Source organism: Myotis lucifugus, unplaced genomic scaffold, assembly GCF_000147115.1.
Source record: "Myotis lucifugus unplaced genomic scaffold, Myoluc2.0 scaffold_24, whole genome shotgun sequence".
NCBI classification, from domain to species: Eukaryota; Metazoa; Chordata; class Mammalia; order Chiroptera; family Vespertilionidae; genus Myotis; species Myotis lucifugus.
In genome coordinates this window covers 6194901-6205710 of record NW_005871072.1, presented here as the reverse complement: position 1 = coordinate 6205710, position 10810 = coordinate 6194901, and positions in this window count along the sequence as shown.

Here is a 10810-nt window from a genome sequence, read left to right as displayed (position 1 = left end):
AGGGGAAGCTCTCTGTCTAGGGGCAGGGGAAGCTCTCTGTCTAGGGGCAGGGGAAGCTCTCTGTCTAGGGGTAGGGGAAGCTCTCTGTCTAGGGGCAGGGGAAGCGCTCTGTCTAGGGGTAGGGGAAGCGCTCTGTCTAGGCCGCAGAGGAAGCTCTCTGTCTAGGGGTAGGGGAAGCTCTCTGTCTAGGGGTAGGGGAAGCTCTCTGTCTAGGGGTAGGGGAAGCTCTCTGTCTAGGGGTAGGGGAAGCTCTCTGTCTAGGGGTAGGGGAAGCGCTCTGTCTAGGGGTAGGGGAAGCTCTCTGTCTAGGGGCAGGGGAAGCTCTCTGTCTAGGGGCAGGGGAAGCTCTCTGTCTAGGGGCAGAGGAAGCTCTCTGTCTAGGGGCAGGGGAAGCGCTCTGTCTAGGGGTAGGGGAAGCGCTCTGTCCGCAGAGGTCCTCACACTTTTTAAATGGGGGGCCAGGCCAGTTCACTGTCCCTCAGACATTCCTCACATGCGCACTGCGGGCCCGGGACGAGTCGGCTGCTAAGCAGGACAGGCAGTGGGGGCAAAAACACCCAGCGGCCGGATAAATGTTTTCGGCCGCATGTGGCCCGGGGCCGTAGTTTGTGGACGCCCGGATTAGGGGCTCCCGCAGAGTGAGGTGACCGTGGCCGTGCTGGTTCACCTGCCCCTCGTCCCGTCCAGCACCATTTCATGAGGGATTGGCAGCTGCTACCTGCCAAGAGCTGAAATCACCACAATTTTTAGTCCAAGCTTCTCCTAGAAGATGAAATCCTTCAGTAAACTGCGGCGTTCCAGAAAGATACCAAACCTTCTGCCCGTGAAATTGTTAGGTGGGCAGATGGGTACCTGGCGCTTCAATTCGACCATCTCTCCCATCTCATTCTCATTCTAATTTCCTTTGTGTTGAAGTATCTGTTTAAATAATTTCCCCAAATATTTTAAAGTTGGGCTGTTTGCTTGTGTGTGTGTGTGTTTAAATGTATTTTTATGAATTAATGTCCTTTTACCAAATGTGTGTACTATGCTTCCCAAGCATGGGCTTGTCCTTTCATTTTCATGAGTGTCTTTTGAAAATATCTTTTAATTTTGATAAAGCCAATGTGTCATCTTTTATTTTAAGTTGTGTATTTTGTGTCCCAAGAAGTCTTTGCCTAATAAATGGTCAAAAAGAATTTCTCCTATGTTTTACCCTAGGTATTGTATAGCTGTATGTTACACATTTAAGTCTATGATCCATTTTGCATTATGTTGTACAGACATGACGAGGTACGTTTGGAGGAAATTTGTGTTTGTATGGGTTTGTGTGTGTGTGTGTGTGTTTGTATGGGGTGTGTGTGTGTGTTTGTATGTGTGTGTGTGTGTGTGTGTGTTTGTATGGGTGTGTGTGTGTGTGTGTGTGTGTGTTTGTATGGGGGTGTGTGTGTGTGTATTTTGTATGTATGTGGCACATAGTTATCCAAACTTGTTAGCACCATTAATTGAAAGGATTATGCTTTCTCCATTGAGTTACCTTAGCAAATGTGTTCAAACGAATTAAGCATGAATAGCCCATTCCTTAACTCTGTATTCTAGTTCATTGATCTATGTATACACTTTGTCTGTAACACACCACCTTTATTTCTATAGCTTTTTAGTAAATTTGGAAATCACCTGGAATAACTGTTCAAAATGGCTTTACTTCTTTACCTTTTTATATAAATTCTAGAAACAGCTTCTTGAATTCTGTAATGAAAGGCTATTAGGATTTTAATTGAGTTTGCATTGAAACTATATATGAATTTGGGGAAAGTTTATATATTAACAATATTGTGTATTTCACTCCATCTAGTTAGGTTTTCTTTGATTTCTCTGATTAATGTTTGGTCATTTCAATCTAAAATTTTTCTCATATGTTAGCTTTATCCCTAAAGTATTTTATTATTAATACTCTTGTAAATTGTACTTTACTTTTCAATTCATCATTGTAAAATAAGAATTTTGCATTATAAAATAAGAATATAATGCATCTGCATATATATGCATATCTGTATCTCTATTTATATCTATCTGTATATTCATTAAATTCAATACTTATAGTGCATTTTTCATGATTTTTTAGATATTTTATGTAGATAGTAATGTCATATGCAAATATAAAATAATTCATTTTTCCTTTCCAGTCTGTGTACCCTTTATTTCTGGGTCCTATCTTATGTTTTATAGATGCGATTTATCAGGTTAAGGAAGATGTTTTTTAAGCTGAGAGTTTTTATCATAAATAAAAGTTGAATTTTCTCAAATGTTTTTTCTGTATCTGTGGAATTGATCCTATGACTTTTCTCCACTATTTATTTGATATGATAAATTACCTTGATTGATTTTTAATGTTCAAATGTTGATTTAATCTTGTTTCCCCTTGGTAAATCCCACTGGGTCATGATCCTTTTCTGTATTGTTTTATTTCGTTTATCATATATTTTGAGGCATGGTGCATCTACGTTTGTAAGGGATATAAGTTTATAATTTCTTTCCTGAAAATATTTTTATTGGTTTGAAGATCAGGGCAATCCTGGCATTACAGCACGGGTTTGAAAGCTTTCCCACCTGATCTACTTTACAAAAGTGTGCTGTGTTTTTTGTTTTTTTATTTGTTTTTGTAGCAGAGGTATTTCTTTTTTAGGTATTTCATAGAAATTGTTAATGAACTTATCTTGCTTGTAAGTTTTCATTGTTGAATTTTTTAAAACAATGGGTTTAATTTTCTTTTAATAGATATGGGCCTAGGCAGTTGCCTCTTTACTCTTGAGTAAATTTCGATTACTTTATACTTTCAAGAAATATGCTAATTTCATCTAATTTAGAAATTTTTAACATAAATTAATAATATTCTGATATTTCCCTTTATGTATCTAAATCTGTGGTGATAAAACAAAACTGAAAACCAGCAACTTTATGATAACCTCTTAATTTCACATGACTTTATCAATAGTGAACCCAGGTCTCTACATTTTCAGGTAATTAGAATTTTCTCAATTATAACTACTTGCTAAATGATGAATTTGGCCAATTAACCATTTTCTCATATTTTGGTCAGGTGTATGCAACTCAATTTTTTATTTTAACCTCTTTAATATAATTATTTCAATTTGAGATAACTTTTAGGAGATAAAATAATCAACATAACTGAAATTTAATTTTACCAAAAGTAAAAAAAAAAAAATGTAGATCTATGACTGGAGTTATGCATGAAGTTTATTAAATGAAACACTAAATATATTTTAAAATATATTTTTTAATGATTTCTGAGATAAAGGGAGAGGGAGAGAGAGAAGAGAGAGATAGAAATATCAATAATGAAAGAGAATCATTGATCGGCTGCCTCCTGCACACCCGTTACTGGGCATGTGCCCTTGACCAGAATCAAACCTGGGACCTTTCAGTCAGCAGGCCAACGCTCTACCCACTGAGCCAGACTGACTAGGGCACACTATACTTTACTGAGTATATACGACAGCAGATTCAGCAATACACTGCGGGGAGACACAAATAAACAGAATCTAATTCCTGTCTCAAAATGAACATACTCTGGACATGAGAAAATCAAAATATAAATAAATATGTCATTTTGTAAACTTGGTGCCTACAACACAAGGTCGGCCTAGGTTCAAACTGAGAAAAAGAATGTGAGCGAAGGGTAACTTTACCAGAGACCCAAGGGAAGGTTTATTTTGTATAATTATACATAGACCATCTCAATACTTTGATGTGATTACTCATTAGTATTAAAGTAATATCTTATAATATATATATTCACGAAATTCGGGCACAGGGGGTGTGTGTCCCTCAGCCCAGCCTGCATCCTCTCCAATCTGGGACCCCTCAAGGGATGTCTGACTGCCCGTTTAGGCCCAATCCCGGGCAGTCAGACATCCCTCTCACAATCCAGGACTGCTGGCTCCCAACCGCTCTCCTGCCTGCCTGCCTGATTGCCCCTAACCATTCCCCTGCCAGCCTGGTCGACACCTAACTGCTCCCCTGCTGGCCTGATTGCCCCTAACTGCTCTCCCCTGCAGGCCTGATTGCCCCCAACTGCCCTCCCCTGCTGGCCATCTTGTGTCCACATGGGGCCAGCCATCTTTGGAGTGATGGTCAATTTGCATATTACCTATTTATTATATAGGATACATACACACACACATACACACACTAGTGTCCCAGTGTACAGATTCATGCACAGTGAAAGGAAATTAATCAGAAGAAATATTTTAATATCACTATTCACCCTTTCTCTATAATAAAGGTGTCAACCAAATTCACAATCAACAGTGACAGGTTGAAACACACATGTGCAATTTGTGCCAGCGAGAGCTTTATATGTATTGCCCAAGCAAGAGTCAACTTAGCCTTTTATATATAGAATAAACTTGCTTAATTAGACCTGCTTTCTGATGTAGCTAAACTTTTTCCAGCCCAGTGAAGCACCCCAACTTCTCTTTCAGGTAATTGTCAGTAACACAGCAGTAAATATCAACATGAAGCAGATTATTATTGTAAACCATGCAGGGAGAACAAAGGGTAAAATATTTAACTGCAGCAGTGTTTGACTATATTCTGTGCAGTGAGAAAACCTGAAGTCATTTTCAAGGACCACCATTTCTTCTTTACAGTCAGGTCAAATTTCTAAGCTTTCTAAATCTCCGTTTTCTGGCTAATGAAAAGAAAATAGGATTCCACCAAGTCTCCTATCTACCTACTCCAGGACTTCTGTGAGGATCAAATGAGATAAGGCATGTGAAAATGCTTCACAGACATTTGGTTAAAGTGTAAAATGTTTCTACCTGGCTATAAAGCAAGTCGGGATCCTGGGCTGAAGAAACTCCAAGGAGGCTAGTCGCTAGGGAGAGGAAGCCGGGCGTTGCTATGTGACTTCATTGCCCAATATCCACAGCCACCATTTCCGGACTGGGCTGGGCTGTGGGCTGCATTTTGCAACATGGGGTCTGGCCCTGTTGGCTGCGATTTGGTGGGGTGTCGCTCTGGGGTGGTAGCAGGGCCTGTGTCCCACTTGGGGGAAACCCAGTGTTAGTTTGTCAGCGCCAGGTCTGTGGTGCCATTTATTTTTAAATAGTCAGTGTGCATCATGGCATCTCCTGCTTTGAGCAGCTGCCCCCTGGTGATCAGTGAACATCATAGCTATCAGTCAGACAGACAGACATCTTAGACAGACACACATATATATACTGGTGGCCCAGTGTACGAAATCACGCACAGTAAGCCGCCTGCTGCCCACTGTGGGAGCCGGCGGGAGCTACACCATTTCCATGGGAGTGAGGCGGGAGGGAGCCGCCACCGCCACCCATGGGAGCCACAGGGAGGGACCGAGAGGTGCTCCGTGCATCTCCTGGTGACTGGTCGCACACGCAGCCCTGCCCATCTGCGCCCGCCTCCTGTGTGCGCAGCCCCCTCCTGATCGATCATTATGGCGTGAGGGCGTGATGACCATTTGCATATTAGCTCTTTATTATATAGGACTAGAGACCCTGTGCACAAGGGTCGTCCCTCAGCCCAGCCTGTACCCTCTCCAATACGGGACATCCCTCTTGCAATATGGGACCACTGGCTCCTAACTGATCTCCCCTAACCCCTCTGCCTGCCTGCCTGATCACCCCTAACTGCTCCCCTGCCAGCCTGATCATCCCTAACTGCTCCCCTGCTTACCTTATTGCCCCTAACAACCTCTGCCTAGGCTCCCACACCTGGGACCCAGGCTTCCCTCCTCCAGCCAGCCGCAGGCACCTGGGACCTGGGTTTCCCTCCCTCTGGCCAGCTTCAGGTGCCCAGGACTGGGGGCGGCTTCAACCAGGCCAGCCGCAGCTGCAAGCTCCTGGGACCGCGTGCAGCTTCGCCCGGGCCCAGCTTTGTCAGGAAGGACATCCAGAAGCTCATCCAAAATACATCCGGTCTAATTAGCATATTACCCTTTTATTAGTATACTAGAGGCCCGGTGCACAAAATTCATGCACCGGGGGTTGGGGGGGGGGGCGTCCCTCAGCCAGGCCTGTGCCCCCTTGCAGTCCAGGACACCTCAGGGGATGTAGCAGTGTGCCAAGTGGCAGGCAGCCAGGGAAGAACCCAAATCGGGGCAGGGCTCCACTCATGCTCATCCCGGCCCATTGCGCCTGCTGCTCCAGAGTCAGGAGAGGCTCCTGCCATGACAGCTGCACTTGCCAGCCATGAGCCCGACTTCTGGATGAGCGGTGCTCCCCCTGTGGGAGCACACTGACCACCAAAGGGCAGCTCCTGATTTTAGCGTCTGCCCCTGGTAGTTAGTGAACATCATAGCGACCCATCGTTCCGGCTGTTCCGCCGTAATGGTTGCTTAGGCTTTTATTATATAGGTACATGCACAAATTCATGTACCGATGGGGTCCCTCAGCCTGGCCTGCGGGATCGGGCTGAAACTGGCCCTCCGACATCCCCTGAGGGGTCCTGGATTGTGAGAGGGCACAGGCCAGGCTGAGTGACCCCACCAGTGCACCATTGGGGCTGGGGAGGGACACGGGATGTTGACCAGCCAGAGAGGGACCGCAGGAGGGCTCCAGACTGTGTCCGGCCCGTCTCGCTCAGTCCTGATCAGCCAGGCCCCAGCAGCAAGCTAACCTACTGGTCGGAGTGTCTGCCCCGCGGTGGTCAGTGTGCATGATAGCGACTGGTGGCTGGTCGACTGTCTGCCCTCTGGTGGTCAGTGCACATCATAGCTAGTGGTTGAGCAGCTTTAGCATATAATTGGCATATTATACTTTGATTGGTTGAACAGCTGACCTGTCGACCGGACACTTAGCATATTAGGCTTTTATTATATATATATATATATATATATATATATATAGTGAATGAAAGCATTTTAAAGAAATATTTAAATATTTTAGAAATTTAGTAATTTTTAAATATTCATGGGCCACACTGCATGTCCTAATAGGCCTTATATTTATTCTGGGGTCATGTGAAAAGTTCTGACCAAGCTGGATGGATGCGGCAGGTATTCCTGTGTAGCTCTCTGGCTCTCTCTGTTTCTGTAACCACTCCAGAGGCCACAGGTTCCAACCGCAGCATCAAAAACTGGAGGAAACATGAATATTTAATTACCATATTCTTAGGAGAGCTACCTTAGAAGATCTCAAAATATTCATTGTTAAGGTGAGCAGGAAGTTGGTGTTGATGCGCTAAGTCACTGAGCTTTGGTGGAATGTTACCACAGTAAAGTATAATCTAACCAGACAAATGCAGAGATGGTAGAGCTCATACTCTTTTCTCTAAAATGTGCTTGTATTGCTTGACAGCTATAATGCAATATCTCTTGCCATATTTATGAATGATTATAAATCCTTTCCTCCTCAATGTGCAATAACAAATGGCTTTGTGAGACTTAGTGCAAGACTAATGTGACTATCAAAGAAACCCCATCTCAGCCTTTAAAATTTAGTACTGTAAAGAATCTAAAATGCAGCCCATTGCTAATGGTTTCCTCCTTCTATAGAAAAATAGATCATTTTTCTTTGATGCCATCTGATACATTTACTAGGCACTTGTTTCAGACATTCCAAAATTATCATTACAGAACAGTCTGAAGAAATTGGGTTTCTCCTGTTTTAATTTTAATTAAATTTATAAGGATCCTATTTTATTCATCCTAAAACACAGTTTTTTCACATTTTAAAATCTCTGAATTTGCAACGCATGTAACAATCAGTGTGTCTTACCCTTATTCTCTTTTGTGATATATAAAATAATGGAGTACCTTAAACTGATGATGTTTAGATTACATTAAATATAATGCAATTTTTTTGCATTATATTTTATACTTAAGGACCACTCATTGTAACTTTTCTTTTTTAAACAAATCATTGAAAATTAATTTAAAATATTTAAAAATATCTAGGTGAAACAATCAGTTTAATGACAGATTAGAGTGGGTAATTTAACTCTTAAATTCATAATTATTATAAGATAATCTCTATCACAAGACCTAGAGATAATAAAAAGTGTCATATCAACTAATGAAAAAAGTGCAAAGATGATTCCAGCTTCTCTAACATCGTTCATGTAGCTGCATTTCCCCCTAAAAGCTCCAGTATGTATCTGTGTGCTATGCTCATACTTGATTCATATCTAGATAAACTACCTAGCTTACCTTGTGCTCTGTGTACCTTTGGATCTATGAATGTAATATCTCTCTTTGAAATATATTTTATATAGTCAATAACTATATACATTTTAAAACTTTAATTTGAAACATTAAATTAGCAAAACTATTGCTACCAAAGTAAAAAAAGTGAGTAAAATAAAATAAAATAAAATAGACATTGGAAACAAATCACAGTAAATTTTTTTAAAGCATCTTTCCCCCCACCCCCTGTCAGACCAAAGGTGAACATGTTGAACTAAATTAATGGTTTTTATATCAGCTTAATAGAAGCAAAATTCTGATCTAATTTTCTTTGCTTTCATGGTATGGGAAATTTTAGATAGAAAGTATGTTTATAGAAAATAAACATGCTGATCACATATCTACATTAAACCATTCTGTTGTAGAATTATTTCAGATGTAAGTTTTTCATGCAACTCTCCGAATTTCACAAATGATTGCCAACAAAACTGATGGCTTCGTATATTTTTCAAAGATGGTAGTATATCCCTTAGGATAGATGCCAATACATTTAATATTTTAATTCTCACTATCATTCCAATCTAAAATAATAATGTAGTAACAGTTATTTGAATTTTCCAATCTGTTTTCTTCTTGTTACATTAAAAAAATAAAATTTGAAAGGCGAACATGGTGGATGAATGGTGCACTTGGGCAAGCTAAATAGCCATCTCAGACAGTGGATAAAAATTAAATTTATTTAAGGAAAAGAGATGGGTGATGTGATGTCCAAAGGGAAGGGCTACACCAGTGATGGCAAACTTATGACACACGTGTCAGAGGTGACACGCGAACTCATTTTTTTGGTTGATTTTTCTTTGTTAAATGGCATTTAAATATATAAAATAAATATCAAAAATATAAGTCTTTGTTTTACTATGGTTGCAAATATCAAAAAATTTCTATATGTGACACGGCACCAGAGTTAAGTTAGGGTTTTTCAAAATGCTGACAGGCCAAGCTCAAAAGGTTTGCCATCACTGGGCTACACAGCACTGAGGCAAGGGGACATTGGGGCATTGGGTCGATGGTGGCAGCACCCAGGAGCTGGAGTTACATCCTTATATGCAGCCACTGGCCGGAAGCTCTTCTAGAAAATGAATCGATGGGCTTGGAATGCGGATAGAATGCAGGTGTGCGATCAGGTGCCTTCAGGACAGTTTCCATTCCTTATATGGTCTGACTTCTGGTGTCCAGCAAGATTTTTTTTTTCTTTTTGTTCTCCTGTGGTCAGAAGCTTACAAATGGCTGGTAAGGATTGTGTTGCCCTCTAGTCCTAACAAACTTGATTGTCACTACCCTGCCTTTCATACATTATCCAGCCACTGAGAAAAATATTATGGCATATTTTTGGCACTGAGATTCAGGAAATCTGGGTTCTGATGCTGGTTTTATCTCTGTAACTATATGAATAGATGTAAACCAAGTAGCATCTTCATCTTACAAGTGAGAAAGTTGTTTCAGAAGCTTATAGCATTTGCAAGCTATGGGTCTCTTTAATCATAAAATAACTTATGCCTCAATGCTATGCAAATGTTAATGAATTTCTATGCTAATAACTATACATGAGATAGGATGAAATTGAATGGGTTATGTTTGTGAAAAATATGTTAGCTAGCATGTGAAACTGTTCTGAACTGCATCAGGAAGTACCTTGTAGAAATAACATTTATCCATCATCTACAGAGTGTTACAGAAGTAGAAAACTTGTTTTGCATAACACTGAAGAAATATACCAAAACTTGTCCTTGTCTTTCACATACATCAGATCCCAGAATCCAGTGATATTTAGGCTTCTATTTGCAAAGCTAAAAATGAAAGGCGTTTTTAGGGTTTAAGTAGGCAAGTTTAGGAATTAGGGGGTTCTGTGGGGGAGGGAGGCATAGTTGGTTGGGGACCTGGAGCTAGCAAAAGGTGCCACAGGATAAGGGGAGAGAAAGACACTCATTCACACAGGATAGGGGAAAGCCACAGTGGGTAGAGAAACAAAAGGGAGAAAAAGGAAAACCGATTTTCACAGGGGATGAGGAATTCTACCACTGAAGGGGGAAAAAATGTGGGGGGCCCAGGTTGACCATTTAGAAGGGATTTTCAGGACACAACAATTGCAGCCCTTATAAACCTTAGAAAGAGAAGCTTAGTGGGGTACCCCCTCCCCATGTGGGAGAGTGTACTTATTTCCAATAAATTTCCACCTTTTCATCTACCACCTTTTGTCTGTGGTTTCATTCTTTAAATCCACTTGTATAAGAACCTAGGAAAGAAATCACCTCTGTGTGCTGCCCAGAAGAAACCATGCATTTCAATTCAGAAAGATGTATACATGTAAGAAATCCAGCTTTCTCTCCCATGATGTTGTCTTTAAATTGAATAAATTGATCTAAATAACTCAAGTCACCATTTATATCCCCATAACATTGTTGTGTATGACAAGAAAAGACACTCTAACTCTGCTCCTTAAGTGATATGGCACTTGATTTATGGGACTTGTCATGACTGAACTCTGGTTTACCTCGCCAGTTCACCTTTTGCCATTCAGCCCTGTACACTACAATCTAGCCACACTCAATTGTGTAAACTTCCTAAACATGTCAACTTCATCTGAATTTATGCAAAAGT